At 41.1% G+C, this 14,239-nt stretch overlaps 1 protein-coding gene across 4 annotated transcripts in view; it reads right to left on the bottom strand.

The window, feature by feature from the left end:
• The window catches only part of GRID1 (glutamate ionotropic receptor delta type subunit 1), a 668,524-nt gene that overhangs the window by 415,563 nt on the left and 238,722 nt on the right, over positions 1-14,239 (bottom strand). The window lies entirely within an intron of this gene.

Here is a 14,239-nt window from a genome sequence, read left to right as displayed (position 1 = left end):
TTATGATTTGGTTTCAATTATTTTATATGATTTAATTTCCGTACTGCTTCATGTATTCAAAGCAGTTTACAAATAACTGAAGCAATAACAGGCAGCATAAACAAAACATCAAAAAGGCACAGCTACATATAAAAATGTTGCATTAACACAAAGTTGCTTATATATATAAATCACTATCAATTCATCTTCCTTCTGACACACCACACTGAAGTCACCTGCACTGCACTGCCTGGTCCTCACATACCACAGGCCTTCTAGTTCACAGAGTAGTGCCTTAACTTTTCCTGACAGGAGGGGACTAAAACCCCTCGCCCATTTGCAGAAGCTTCTCTTCCTTTCTTTCTGCACATGAGTCAAAAATTAAAATCTCTTTTTTTTCCCCCATCTTCAAATCAAATTAAATCATTTGGGTAAGCTTGCTGTGTGGCCCAGCACATTACACACTTGAAGAGGAGCCACGGGCACTTAAAAATACTGCTCCTTTTCCTCTTGTCCTCTGCACAATAAAACCAATTAACAAGAACAAATCTTCCATGGATGAAAAGATATGAACGTCCTCAAAAAGCCCTAAATATTAGGTCAGTGCCACTTTACTGAGCCAATCAAATAAAAAAACGGTTTGTGCAGAGTTAGGCCTCATTAATCTCCTTTCAGATCCAACCCTATAAAATTATTTATCATTTATCTCCATAAAAATTTTTCCTTCCACAATTATAAAAAGTATTTTATAAAAGTATCTCAGTTTTTATTTAACTTGGGTAGTCTGACAGCTAATGGCCAAGACAAAGAATCTGTACTTGGGTTGTTGTTGTTGATGATGATGATGATGATGATAACAAATGCTATTTTCTGTGAAATAACAGTTAAGTCACTTAGGGCTAGTGCAAAAGCAATGGTCCTGATGGCCTAACCGTAACGCAGAGATTAGTATAATACTACAGGCTTGCACATTCCTATTCCACGGTGTCATAAAGCTACATGGGCACTAACCACAATTGCTCCATAAGCAGGACTTGCAAACCCACCTCAACAACAACAAGCCTGGCTAAACATGGATAGCACTGCTGCCCATTAATTGAACATTATGGTTACAACAAACCCGCACCCGCCAACATTTCTCTGAGGAAAATAGAGGTATCCTATTCAGCAGCAGCAGCAACAATTTTACTATTTGTACCTCACCTCTGCCTGGGTTGCCCCGGCCACTCTGGGCTGCTTCCAACGTATATAATATACATATATATGTATAAGTGTATATGTATATGCATATACTGTATATACATATTTATGTCTCTCACCAAACGTAAACGAACTGTGAAAAAGACTATGAATTGAAAGTGGAGACAACCTTTCCCTGTTTGTTTGTTTTGTAACACAAAAAACCTTAATAAAAACTAAATAAAACATTAAGCCTCCCTATACAGGGCTGCCTTCAGGTGGCTTGGGGGGGGGGGTTGGATAACTGCATACCCTCCAACATTTCTCTGATGAAAACAGGAACATCCTAAGGAGAAGTGGGACATTCCAGGGTCAAATCAGAAACCGGGACGGCTTCTGTAAATCCAGGAATGTCCCTGGAAAATAGGGAGGCTTGGAGGGTCTGCAAACCATGGAAGGTGGGAAGGAACTCACAAAAGAGAGGAGAAAGATAGGGAGGGGGTACCTGAATCTTGTGGAGGGGGTACCATGATGAGGCCTGAATCCTGTGGAACGCCCTCCCGTCAGAAGTCAAGGGAATAAACAACTACCTGACATTCAGAAAATACCTAAAGGCAGCCCTGTTTAGGGAAGTTTTTAATTTGTGACTCTGTATTGTATTTTGGTATTTGTTGGAGGCCGCCCAGAGTGGCTGGGGAGACCCAGCCAGATGAGCGGGGTATAAATAATAAATTATTATTATTATTATTATTGTTCCGAGTCATCTACCTGTGGCTAGGAGATCGGGATCATTTGTTTGATTATTTAAGGAGTCACACTAGCCAGAGTGAACAATAGCTCTACACCAGGCCTTAATAAAAGTAGCATTCACTCATTCTTCTGAAATTCTATTACACAAGCTGGGCATCAAATGCCTTGGATATTTCAATTGCCTCCAGACTGTCAGAATTTCATCAAGTCATGATGAAGAGCTGTAAAATTCCAAAGGGAAATTTCCTTGAGAGGCTCAGAGGTTTCTTCAGTGCTTCCCAAAGATGTGGAATATACCCTGAAACTCCACGGGAAAATTGTCATGTTAGAGATCAGCTCAGGGACTGAAGATACAGTGAAGGGAATGTAGATCCATTCATCTCCACATCAGAGGGGAAGTCTAGCCCATGATGATCACAAACACAATGAGCTCCCATCTGTTACATGACAACTGTGAAATGAATTGACACACACACACAACTAGACAGTGTCTATTGTACCAACTTCTGTTAATGAAAGCTTTTGAATCACATCAGGAAATGCTCAAAGGCAACAATAGCAATAGATGTTGTTCCAATGACGACTATCATCTTACTTGTCTTGTATCATTCCTCGGGACAAGCAGAAGATCAACACCAAAAGGAGCTGTCCTGACAGCTGTTATATACTCTATATGGGGAATTTTAGCAGGGACTTTTCTGCTCCAAGTCAAGGAGAGTGGGAGCAACAAGGAAACTCACTGCCCAGGTTACTCCAGCTATCATCCATCTCCACCATGAAATTAATTACTTCTTGGTTAGAGAGGGCAGAGGAGTGAGTTACTATAGAAGCTGGAATATGAGTAAAAAAATAAAATAAAAAGGGTGATGAACAAGCATAAATAATAATTTTATATAGCAAAACACTGAAATAGACAACACAACTCTAAGATTAACACAACATTAACTATAATATGCACCAGCAGCTAAAAACATGCAGCAAGTTTAGGCACTGCCCAAATTTAAATGCTGGGGGAAATAGAACTGGTTTAACCTAGTGACAAATAAATTGCAATGTGTGTGGGATGGCATTCCACATTGGGACATTGTCAGATTGTGTTACATAGAATCATAGAATTGTGGAGTTGGAAGGGACCCTGAGGAACATCTAGTCCAAGCTCCTGCAGTTCAGGAATATGCAGCTGTCCCATATGGGCATCAAACCTGCAACCATGGCATTATCATTAAGCATCATGCTCTAACTGACTGAGCTACGCAATACATAGTGCACGTCTGATTGTGAAGAGACAGTGAGAAGGTATTTGGTAGAAGTTCTCAAATACAGCCTATTGACCCCCAGGCTCCATGTACACAGGCTTCTTTCAGCAGAAGGTGGATGTGGACTATGTTTGGGGCTTGTCCTGTGCAAAATGCAGGAAATTCCTGCCTCTGGCGGTGCATGGAACCACATCCAGATAGGGGAAAGGGGAGAGCTCTTTGTGGCTGACTTGGGGAGCCCCTCCACAACCAGCACTTCACATGCACAAAATACACTGGGGAGCAGCAGGACCATCACCAATATTGGTAAGGTTGGCCACAATGAATATAGATGAATCACACCATAAGTGCCACATTTTGGCACAACATTCAGTCTGGAGTACTGTCAGAGGCAAGCTTCTGGGCTGTATGTAGATCATTCACTCAACCTCAAAAAAAAAGCATAAAAAGAAGAAGAAACCAACAGACTGTCTGGCTGAACCACTGTCTAGATTAGGCACCCTCCAGAAATACAATCCATAAAGCCTTCAACCCTGTATTGTGACATAGATCTCACCGTTGAAAAATAAACACAACTTTAATACACAATCAATGCTTTCAGGGAAAATACCCCATTGCTCTTCAAAACTCATTTTGTTCTGTATAGCCAAGTTGGAATGAATGTGTGCTGCAAATATTGGTTACTGAATGGTACTACATAAGTGTTGTGTCTTGGGTTCGTGGAACAATAAATCCAGCGACACTTCTTTGTGAACAGCTCTTTATTGTAAGGTAACCAACAAGACAAGACAAGACTGGGGAAAGGGGGCAGGGGAAGCTCTATTTAAGGCACACTGATACAGAGAGGATAGATACATTTAAGCAGGAACCAATAATATTCGAACTTTCCGGCAGGACCCAATCAAGATGTGGATTGTGTTTGTACCCTTAAACTGCCAAATGACATTACTCCACCCGGCTGACAGAATGTCTTAATTAATACACAACAATAAGCATTTTGAACATCTCTCATTTGCACTACTAGCCAGATACACTCTGGTAGTTCGGTTGTATCAGCTAGGAAATCTGTAACATTTTTGTCTGTGCACAGTTACCCCGAAAGATGTCAGAAAAAGTGTGGTCTTGATGGCAAAACAGGTTGTCGGTGGGCGGGAGGGAGAGATCGATCTTCATATCTCCCAACAGCCTTTTCCTTGGTTAAAATCAGCACTGGGGAATTGCCGGGGGTGGGGGAAGGTTAATATTTCCCTAAAAGTGACTTACTCAATGGAAGCCACCAACACCGTACTAAAGCTGCTTGTTTTATTATGTCGGGCAGGCTTACCCTGAGACTCTTACTCCATTCATGATTAATAATGAGATGCATTTTGAGCTAATGTCTTGCCTTTTGTACCTGCATGTGTAGCTTAGTATTCATCAGACCAGGCCAGCAAAGCTGGCAGCCACAGGCGCAAGCTCAGAATTTGATTACTTTGAAGCTTGATTCAGCCTCAATGAGAAACTGTCCTTCCTTCCTGACAGCTGCATTTTAGTCCAACATTAGCATCACAGCACTAATTCCCCCTCCCACCCATTATCCCTCCTTCCCACAGGCATCTGGTTGGCCACAAGTGATATCACAAGGCTTGTGATGTCACAAGGCTGGGACTGGTGATGTCACAATAATCTTGAAAGGCAACAATCTGATATGTGGGCTGGATCTGAGAGCATGACCTACTAGTGCAGGAGTGGTGCTAGAGAGGTGGTAATAAAAAAAGAAGCAGATGAGATTTACTTGCCATTTTATGGCTTTAACCTGAGTCTCAAAGCCAAAGATCCAGCCAAAGGAACCATGTTGTCACTTACAGGAATCAAGCTGCATTTCTGTACAGAGATGAGAATGCAGGTGGGGTGGCAGATGTGTGCCACTGCAACAGGTACCTTCTCATTTAATGGCAGACACCTGATATATGGCATGCCAACTTGCTGCCACAGCCCATCAATAATGCAGCTGGAGCTACTGAGGCCTCCATCCCTCTGTCCTTGACCCCACGCCAGAGTTCCCATCTGGAATTGCAAGACCATGTATGTGCCAATGTAGAGCAGGGGTGAGAGTGTTGGACTCAGGTGACCAGGGTTCAAATCCCCCACTCAGCCACAGAGTTTGTTCTGTGACCTTGAGCCAGTCACTCTCTCTTTCTCAGGCTAGCCTACCTCAAAAGTGTTGTTGAGAAACAGAAGGCAGGGGTAGAGGGCTTGCTAGAAAGGGAGAGATGAAACAAATAAATAATGCACCAAAGTATTATGAGTCAATTTAGAACTAGAGATAGGTAGGAAAGGGGTTCCTCTCCCCAGTCATTCACGAAGGAAGCTCATAACACTAGGGAACAACTTGTTTTTCATTTTCTGTTGCATGAGATTTCTCAACTGTTCTTATATGTTCTTTCAATGCTGATTTCAAATCTGAAAATGATCTTCGTGTACATGCTATAGTTATCTTTCAATTTCTGACTTTTGCCGATATGTCATATTTACACTGGGAAAAGTGGACACTGTCACGTTGATCTACCCTAACCACATGGTAATTATTGTTTTGCAAACTTAATTTTTCTTTATTTTTATAGCTTTGTAACCTAAATATTTGTATTTTTCAGATAGGACCATGGCTTCTTCAAGTAGACAAAATGTGTTGTTATAAGAATTTTAAGGTCTTAGATATATAAAAAATGTTCATAAATGTACCAAGCAAACATGTACATAAATATATAAACCACATGTCTGAAACAGTACAGGAAGACAGTCCTGAAACCATTTTGACTCCCAAACTGACCAAATGTTTCTCTGCAAGGAGGGAGGAGGTGAAAGAAACCTTCCCATAGTCTCATGAATTCAGTAATTACCATCTCAAAGGAATGACCGGACTACCAGGAAAGGCAATCAGATAAGGCATTATCAGATAACCTAGCAGACAGGAAAAACAACAAAATTGAAATTTCTGTTGTAGACCGCCTTCACTATGATGTAGGTATGATGTATCTGGGGGGTGGTCTTGGGCTACACCCCTTCTGTGATGTATGTATGATGTATGGAGGGATGGTCTTGATCTCCAGGGCAGGGAATTTCAAAATGTCTATATAAGAGCAGGCACATCTTTGTTTTGGATCCTCCTCCTCTCTCCTGCATGTGAGGGGAGCATCCTGTTGCAACAGCTTTAATAAAGATCAGGCTTATTAGCTGCTTTGCTTCTCAATATTCTCTGGTTGGCCTCTGTTATTTTCTCCTACCGATGGAGAACCTACAAAGTACTCTATAAGGGCTCTTCTGTAGCCCATAAGGGAATAAGGGAAGATCTTGTTTATAACAATAGGCACACCTCACAAACACTGTTATATTGTGTCTTTGATGAGGAAGTGTGTAGCAGCCACATACACAAGAAGGCATCAGGCATGTTTACACTGTTATACTGTGTATCCCAAGGGAATACATTTTTTTGCATACCTCCAACTGTACATAGATATACATGTCATTTTCAATGCTATACAAGTCACTTACATTTATACTCATATTGTACTACTTTGGCTATGTGTTTAATAAAATATTGAATTCTTGCATTGTGAAAAAGATTATGTTGAAAAGTGAAAAACATGAATTGCAAAAAAACAACAAAAAACTAGAGCTTACAGAACAAAACCAGCTTCAGATATGAAATCAGCACGTCAAAATTAGGTCACAACAACTTCAGGTGTCAATGCAACAAAAAAATTGTTTCCCAGTGATTAGTGCTCCAAATCAAATAGCTGCTTTTGGACGTCACAAAAGGTAAGAGGACTGGCCCACCTCTGACTCTTCTGTAATTCAAGCATCACTTCAGAGGCCTATCAGTGACATCATATCATCGAAACATGCCTACTTCATACCTTGTGACCTGGGTTCTGTCATTATATATCTATCATCTATCTATCTATCTATCTATCTATCTATCTATCTATCTAATCTATCTATCTATCTATCCTGACTGCCTGTGAGTGGGGTCTGATTGTTCCAACCCCTAGACTGGTTAACGGAGCAAACCTAAGCAATACAAAGATGGATACCAGTGATTTAGTGAACTCTGCTGAACATGGTTAAATTGAATCACAATACAACAATCACTTTGGGGGGAGATACGAAAGGCAACTTGACATCCCACTTTGCATTATACAACACTAAATTAAACTTTGATTAGCACTCAGTTCTGCTGGAATTGGCACAGACGATGGCTTAGAACTAATCAACTAAGTGCTACTCATACTGAAACAGCTGATAAGGGCTTGTCAATTGACATCCGGGGCCAGCCTTATCATTAGGCAGAGTGAAATGGCCACCTCTGGCAGCTAAATTTGGGGTGTCGTGAAAGGGCAGCAAATGCTTAGTTGTTTAATTTATTTGTTTGTTTGTATTTTTACTGCCAGGGAAGAGGGGAGGATTTTTCTGCCTCATATGCCAGAGTGATTTTGCTGGTATTGGGTCTTATGCACCTTTTCTGAAGGAGTGGGGTGGGGTGTGGGTTTTGCTCCATCACAGCAAACAGCAAATTGCTTTCCAGGTGGTATAGCAGGTTTGTACTGCACACATGCAAATCAAGCAGCAGACCAAAACTCCTAGCTGTTCTCTCACAGGTCAATGAACAGCCTTTGGATGGTGAGGATTTCATAGGCTTAATTATTTTGCAGTGACCTACTGTTCAGCATTCATGACCCAAGCCTCATAGACACTTCCTGATATGGAGCCCTGTTTGTTTGTTTGTTTGTTTGTTTGTTTTTAATACCTTATTCCTGAGACGACTTTCACATCATTCAGGGGTCCTCCCCCACCCACCCCGCTTCATTAGATGAGAATAAAAAAACAGTCCAGCAGAGCTGAAACCTAAAATAAAAGCCAAGCTCAATGGCCTGAAAAGCAGGCTGCACACATATTTACGACTAAAAATCTACACGGATGCCTTGCCAAGTCCTCATAAAATCCCAATATTTGGCACGGGATGCTCGGTTTTACAGTTTTAGCTTCCTTCGGCATAATCTGCCATGTTTTAATTAAACAGAGAATGCAGAGTGCATCCCCAGTAGCCCATGCCTCTAGCCTCATCTCTTTCAATGTGCCATCATGGAAATGTAATTGCAGGAGAAAACGCTTCTCCTGCATACCTTAGAAGGGTGAGCTACGTCCAACAAACAGGATAAGGAAAGAAATGTTGGAATATCAGAAGGAGGTGTGTTATTTGTAAGGCAGAAGTTCCCAACTCACAGCATAAGACAACCCCAGGTGAATCAGACCAGAGGTCTATCTATCTGGTTCACCATTCTCTTACCATAAAAAAGCCTGACAGATGCTTCTAGCGAATGTGTGAGCAAAGAACGAAGGTTGCCCTGGCCTTTGTCCATAGCGACTGGTACTCAAAGGATGCTGCCTCCAGTCCAAGCATGAAGATTTCATTCAGCTGTCTTGGCTAATTGCCATTGATAGGTCTATCCTCTGCGAATCCCTCTAATCCCTTTTAATGCCGTCTAAGCCAGCCTCCACCATTGCATTTTGTGCCAGCGAACTGCATGTTATTAATTATGTGCTGGTGTGATTTCCCACCCCCACCCCATCATGAACCTACCATCCACCCATGCCACATGCAGAGAAGGTGTAATTCTTAGCTATCTAAGTACCTTCACACCATAGGTGCCAAGTCTCTGGGGTCCTGGGTGCCTGAGGACCCACAAAATTCCCCATTAAGGGGCCGGGCACCCACAAATTTCAGCACCAGGGCCATGCACACTGCATGGTAGCCAGGGCCCTAGGCGCCCACAGTCACAGGGCCAAGTTGGCACTCCTGCTTCACATAATTTATGGGTACTGTTTGTATCACACTATTGGGAGTTTGTCTCATGCTCCTAGTAATTTTCTGCAGTCTTCCTTATATAGCTAGAGGGTTGTATCAAGTGACCTGTTAGTACAAGGATTTATGCTTTGCACAACACTCATTCTCCTCCTCCCATATGGGCCCCCCACTCTCCCCAAATTGCAAGAAGCTCCAGAAAAAGAGTTAAGAGGATTTGGATTTTCTTAATGTAAATTATATAATAATGTGTTTATCTGGTATCTATGTGTGTGGGTTATTTATCTGGATTTTCTTTTTTTGTGTAGCACCTTAAGATGTGTGGATAGTGGGTGGTCTACAAATGAACATCATCATCATCATCAGAAGTAATAATAAAGTGTGGCTGCCAAAGCATAGGTAAGTGAGTTATATGCAGATGGAGGGAGGACATGGCATGATGAGGGAGAACGGTCACTTTGGTTCTTGCTCAAATCCCTCAGCAGGTAGATCTAACTTTCCATTTCTTTTCCTATGGACCCATAGAAGAATCCTGCTCTTTAGCTGCTTTGCTGAAGCTGTAGGAGATAATGTGGGCCCATTGCTAGGCAACAGGCTTTTGAGTTTCACATTGAACCAAATCATTTGAATATAGTAAATTCAACTGTGAGATTTGAGTGTTTATGTCACGATTGCCTGAAAGCAGATCCACAAGACCACAAAGCCCACAATGCAATGTGATTGCAAGCAAAATGTCCAGGAGAAGAAGAAGAAGAAGAAGAAGAAGAAGAAGAAGAAGAAGAAGAAGAAGAAGAAGAAGAAGAAGAAGAAGAAGCATCCATTCTATGAAGCAAGTAGTTGAACATATTAAAGGATGACACCGCGGAACTAACTCAAGGATCAATAGTCAGATATATGTTCCACTGAGGTATATTCTTCAGGACCAGAAAAATGGAACTGAAAATAAACTGTACTCCCAGGCTTCAAACATGCTTAATGTCTGCCATTATACATGAATAATTTTGCTATAGTTTCTGTTCTTATTCTAAAGCACATATAAAAATCTCCCGTCTGAGCTTCTAATGGTTTTCTAAAATTCAATTTTGTAAAAATTATTTTATAGAAGGAAGGTAATAATGCAAGTCAAGACTTGTTTCAGGATAGGCTTTCAGCAAGCAAACTGCATTTGACTTATTAAAGTACATCTGAAACAGCTTGAAGTGTTTATCCTTTGCTTTTAGTTTATTTTTGTAAGTATAAATTTTTATCAAGCTCATTTAGGCCCACTAATATCCTGGGTGCTCGGAACCCTGAAGCATCGCAAGTCTTTGAACATCACATTTTGACGTCTCCTGAGCCTCGAGGAAGCTATTAAAATGGGAGTAGTGTTAAAATTACCCCAATTTATTCTTTTATCTGAAAAATTTCATACACACCACAGAACAGTATGTGCAATTGGCTGAAGGATGGGTAAGACCAGAGCTTTTTTTTTCAGCCGGGACTCACCGGAACTACGTTCTGGCACATCTCAGGTGGGCGCCATTGCCATTCTAAGACAATGAGGGAGGTGTTCATGGTGAGTTATGGCACCTCTTTTTCTAGAAAAATAGCACTTAGTCCAGCATTTTGCTCCCACAGTGGCCAACCAGACACCTGTGAGAAGCTAATGAGCAGGACGTGAGTGTGGCGGCATCATTCTGCTCATGCTCCTTGGCAACTGGTATTCAGTGGGATAGAGTAGGTGACTTGCTTAAACAAAGACATATGGAGGGGAGAGGGAAATGGGTCTGAGAAATTTATGTCCCCTGGCAAATAAACCTACCGATGTGAATAAATCACGATTCCAATAAAGTCTTGGATCTGCTCCGCTGTTTAGCGCGGGAATAACAGATGAATTTATTATTATGTGATAGCTAAAAGTCCCAAAGTTGAAGGAATTGCACTAAAGTTCACACTTTAATAAAAAAATCATGAGCATTTAATATTAACCGCCTCTGGTGGCGCATGTCTTAATCGAAAATTCTGAACTCATTGGGAACCTTCTCTAATTTTTCGCAGGGTTACTGAAGGAGCATCTCAGCTAGGCAACTGGTAGCTGCACACTATTTCTTTGTCATCCAGGGATAGCCCTATGCAGTTTAAATCAAAAGCAGAAGAAAGGCTCTTTGTAATATACAAGTTCAGTTTCTCTGCGAAAGCTACACAACCGAAGTTCCCTGAAGGTGCGTGGAGATCTTGGGAGTCTCCACACTGATCATACAGAATACATTAGATGGGTTCGCCATCAATGAGCCATAAGAAATGAATCATGTTTTATTACTATTATTTAATAACTTGATGCTGGAACGTGTACTTAGGTGCTGCTGCGTGTACACAAAGACACTTAGGACTCACTGACTCATTCATTCAGGGTATCAAAATGCCTAGGTACTTTATGTGCCTCCTACAAAGCTGAAATTTAGTAATCAAGAAATTGCAATCACTTATAGAAAAACACCCAGAAACTCTGAAAACAGAATGTGTACATGTCTCTCCCTCAAACTGGAAGTCATTTGGGGTTAAATTATATCTTACATCATGCACACTTAAAAATTACTCGAACTGGCCACTTTTGTGTTTTGCACTTGCAGGGGTATATAGCCAAATAGGACCTTAGAGACCAACTAAGTTTGTTCTTGGTATGAGCTTTCGTGTGCACGAAAGCTCATACCAAGAACAAACTTAGTTGGTCTCTAAGGTGCTACTGGAAAGAATTTTTTATTTTGTTTTGACTATGGCAGACCAACACGGCCACCCACCTGTAACTAGCCAAATAGGGTTTTTTTCCAGAAAGCAAGTGGCACTAGGCCCTAATCTGGTTTGGGAACACATTCCATATTGGGGCCCCACAGCTGATTTTTCTTCAGACTAACATTGGCCGGTATAAGCCAACACAAAACAACGTAATGTGTTGTTTGTCCCAAAGTGTACCAGTAACAGATTCTTCCACATCGCCTATAAAGCTATAATATGAAGGGCTAATCATTGGAGACACTTCAATGATGAGAAATGTCTGAAAATGAGAAATGGTGAAATCTATCACCATCTTGGCTGTTATTTACCTCAAAACAGAGGACACACACACACCATTTAAATGGCAATGCCAATAAACTTGGGGGGGGGGCTTCAAATATTTTATTGGCTCCTATATTAGGGTGGTTTTCAATATTAATCATACTCCAAGGCAACTTAAATTATTTATTCCACTGAGTCTTAGTTGGGTGTCACTCTTAGCATCCATTTTTCAACATATTATTCCTTTTAAAGATTGTCTTTAAATAGTTTAATCCACTGCAGCTTGTAAAGTCTATTTACACTTTCATCCTAGACTGCATTTTTCAGCAGAAAGATATGCTATACACATCACAGAAGCTCCAAATATAGACTTACTTCTTAGCAATGGGATGTGATCAAAGTTTAAAGTGCTTTGATATCTTGAATGACAAAAGCTTTATTGTAGAAGTACTGCTGTCGCCATTACCGGTAGATATCTAACTTGGAAACATCTCTGTCCATCACAATGTGTATTCATATTCAACATTCTACTTAGAACAAACAACAATTGCAGCCATGATTATGTGGAGATGTGGATTAAAAAAACAACAACAAAACTGCCCTAAATACATAAAAAGTAACTTCCTTTCTCCACCATTGCCTCTGTCTGCACAGCACTATAATTTTTTCAAAGCACAATTGATAAGCTGGTTTGTTTCATGATGTAATTTTAAAAAAAGAAAATCATTTGCTGGCCTTGTAACGCTGACCTTAGCAGTAGTGCATAAATATTTAGGCAGTTTCCACCCCAGTTGCTTTCCTCCTTTGAATACTAATGCAGGCAGCAATGAATAAAATGAAGTAGCGCTGTAATGGAACTAAGGACCAGTCATGAATACCTAAAAACCTCTGTTTGTCAACCAACTTGTTAGCCAAAATTAAAGAAGCCATTACTAATACCTAGGAACCCAAGATTCATTTCATTTCCTAATGATTTCTCAGGTTATACTGTGACAATATCAAGTATCATTAACCAAATAGGCATTAATGTTGTAACAAGTCAACCAGAAAAAAGCAATAGCCAAACCAAGCCTAAGGCTAGAGACAAGGAATCTAAAGAGGTGTGTGCATATGGATACATTTTATGATGAAATAATCAAAGCTCTAGTTTGAGTTGCATTCCCCATTATGTGTGCCAGGTTCGGTCAGCAAGGAAATGAAGACAAGTGTCCCCTACAAGCTGTGACTTCTCCTTTGTAAAACATCTTGCAATTGCCGAAAGTCAAACTCTACTTGGGCAGCAGGCCATTTGGGTTCTAAGTTTCAGCCAGAAAAAGATAGAGGGATTGTTCGCATTAGACAAAAACTTTTGTTTTTCCGACTTGTGCTTTTCTTACTAACATATCAAGGGAATGGGCTATAAATATAAAGAAGCCAGTAAGTAAAGTACAATGCTTGAGAGGCCTTGCTTTAGGTATTAAATCAGAGCATGTTTTGCATCTCTCCTCCTCTCCGTAAAACAGATATGGGGGCTGAGTATGCATTGAAATGTTCTGAACTTGCACACCAGTTTCTCTCAGTCTTCAAGAGAATGTGTAACAAACAGGGAATGTCAAAAGCAAATTAAACCAAAGATTCATTCATTTGGCCAATAAATCAATCATGATCGTATTTTGACTAACAATGCCCCCCCCCTGCAAAAAAAACAAAAAACCAAGTAAGTTTGGACACCATATTTGGTGGACCCATTGCCCTGTGCCCATTTATATCCATGCACAGATTCCTCTCTGGAGTCTGAAATTGATCTGACCCAGTTCCTCAGCACAGTATCTTTCCTGCCCCTCTCAACTCTCCTTTCTGTCAAGCCCAAACTTATTTTTGCCTGCCTATGCCTGGTGTCATGTCTGATGTCAGGTGATTGGCAGGTGGGTGTAGCCAAGCCAAAATGGCCTGGTGGGCCAAATGGGGAGGTGTGGTAGGCTTAACTAGCTCTGCACATCAATAGTTCCCCCCCCCCCCGACGGCGGTGATTACTCACAAGGCATACTTGGCAGAGCCACAAATAGGCCGTAAAAGCTATTAGGGTGCCAGAGTAGGGGCCTAAATTGCGTCGCTGAATGCTGGGAGGATATTTGGCAACACATTCCCATTCCTGCAATTAATCTCCTGCAACAAGAGAAATTTCATCCACCCCCCATTTTGATTGGCAGATGTGATGGCG

Source organism: Lacerta agilis, chromosome 5 (assembly GCF_009819535.1).
Source record: "Lacerta agilis isolate rLacAgi1 chromosome 5, rLacAgi1.pri, whole genome shotgun sequence".
NCBI lineage: Eukaryota > Metazoa > Chordata > Lepidosauria > Squamata > Lacertidae > Lacerta > Lacerta agilis.
The sequence above is the reverse complement of the archived record's forward strand: the minus strand, read 5'-3'. Positions and strand labels throughout refer to the sequence as shown.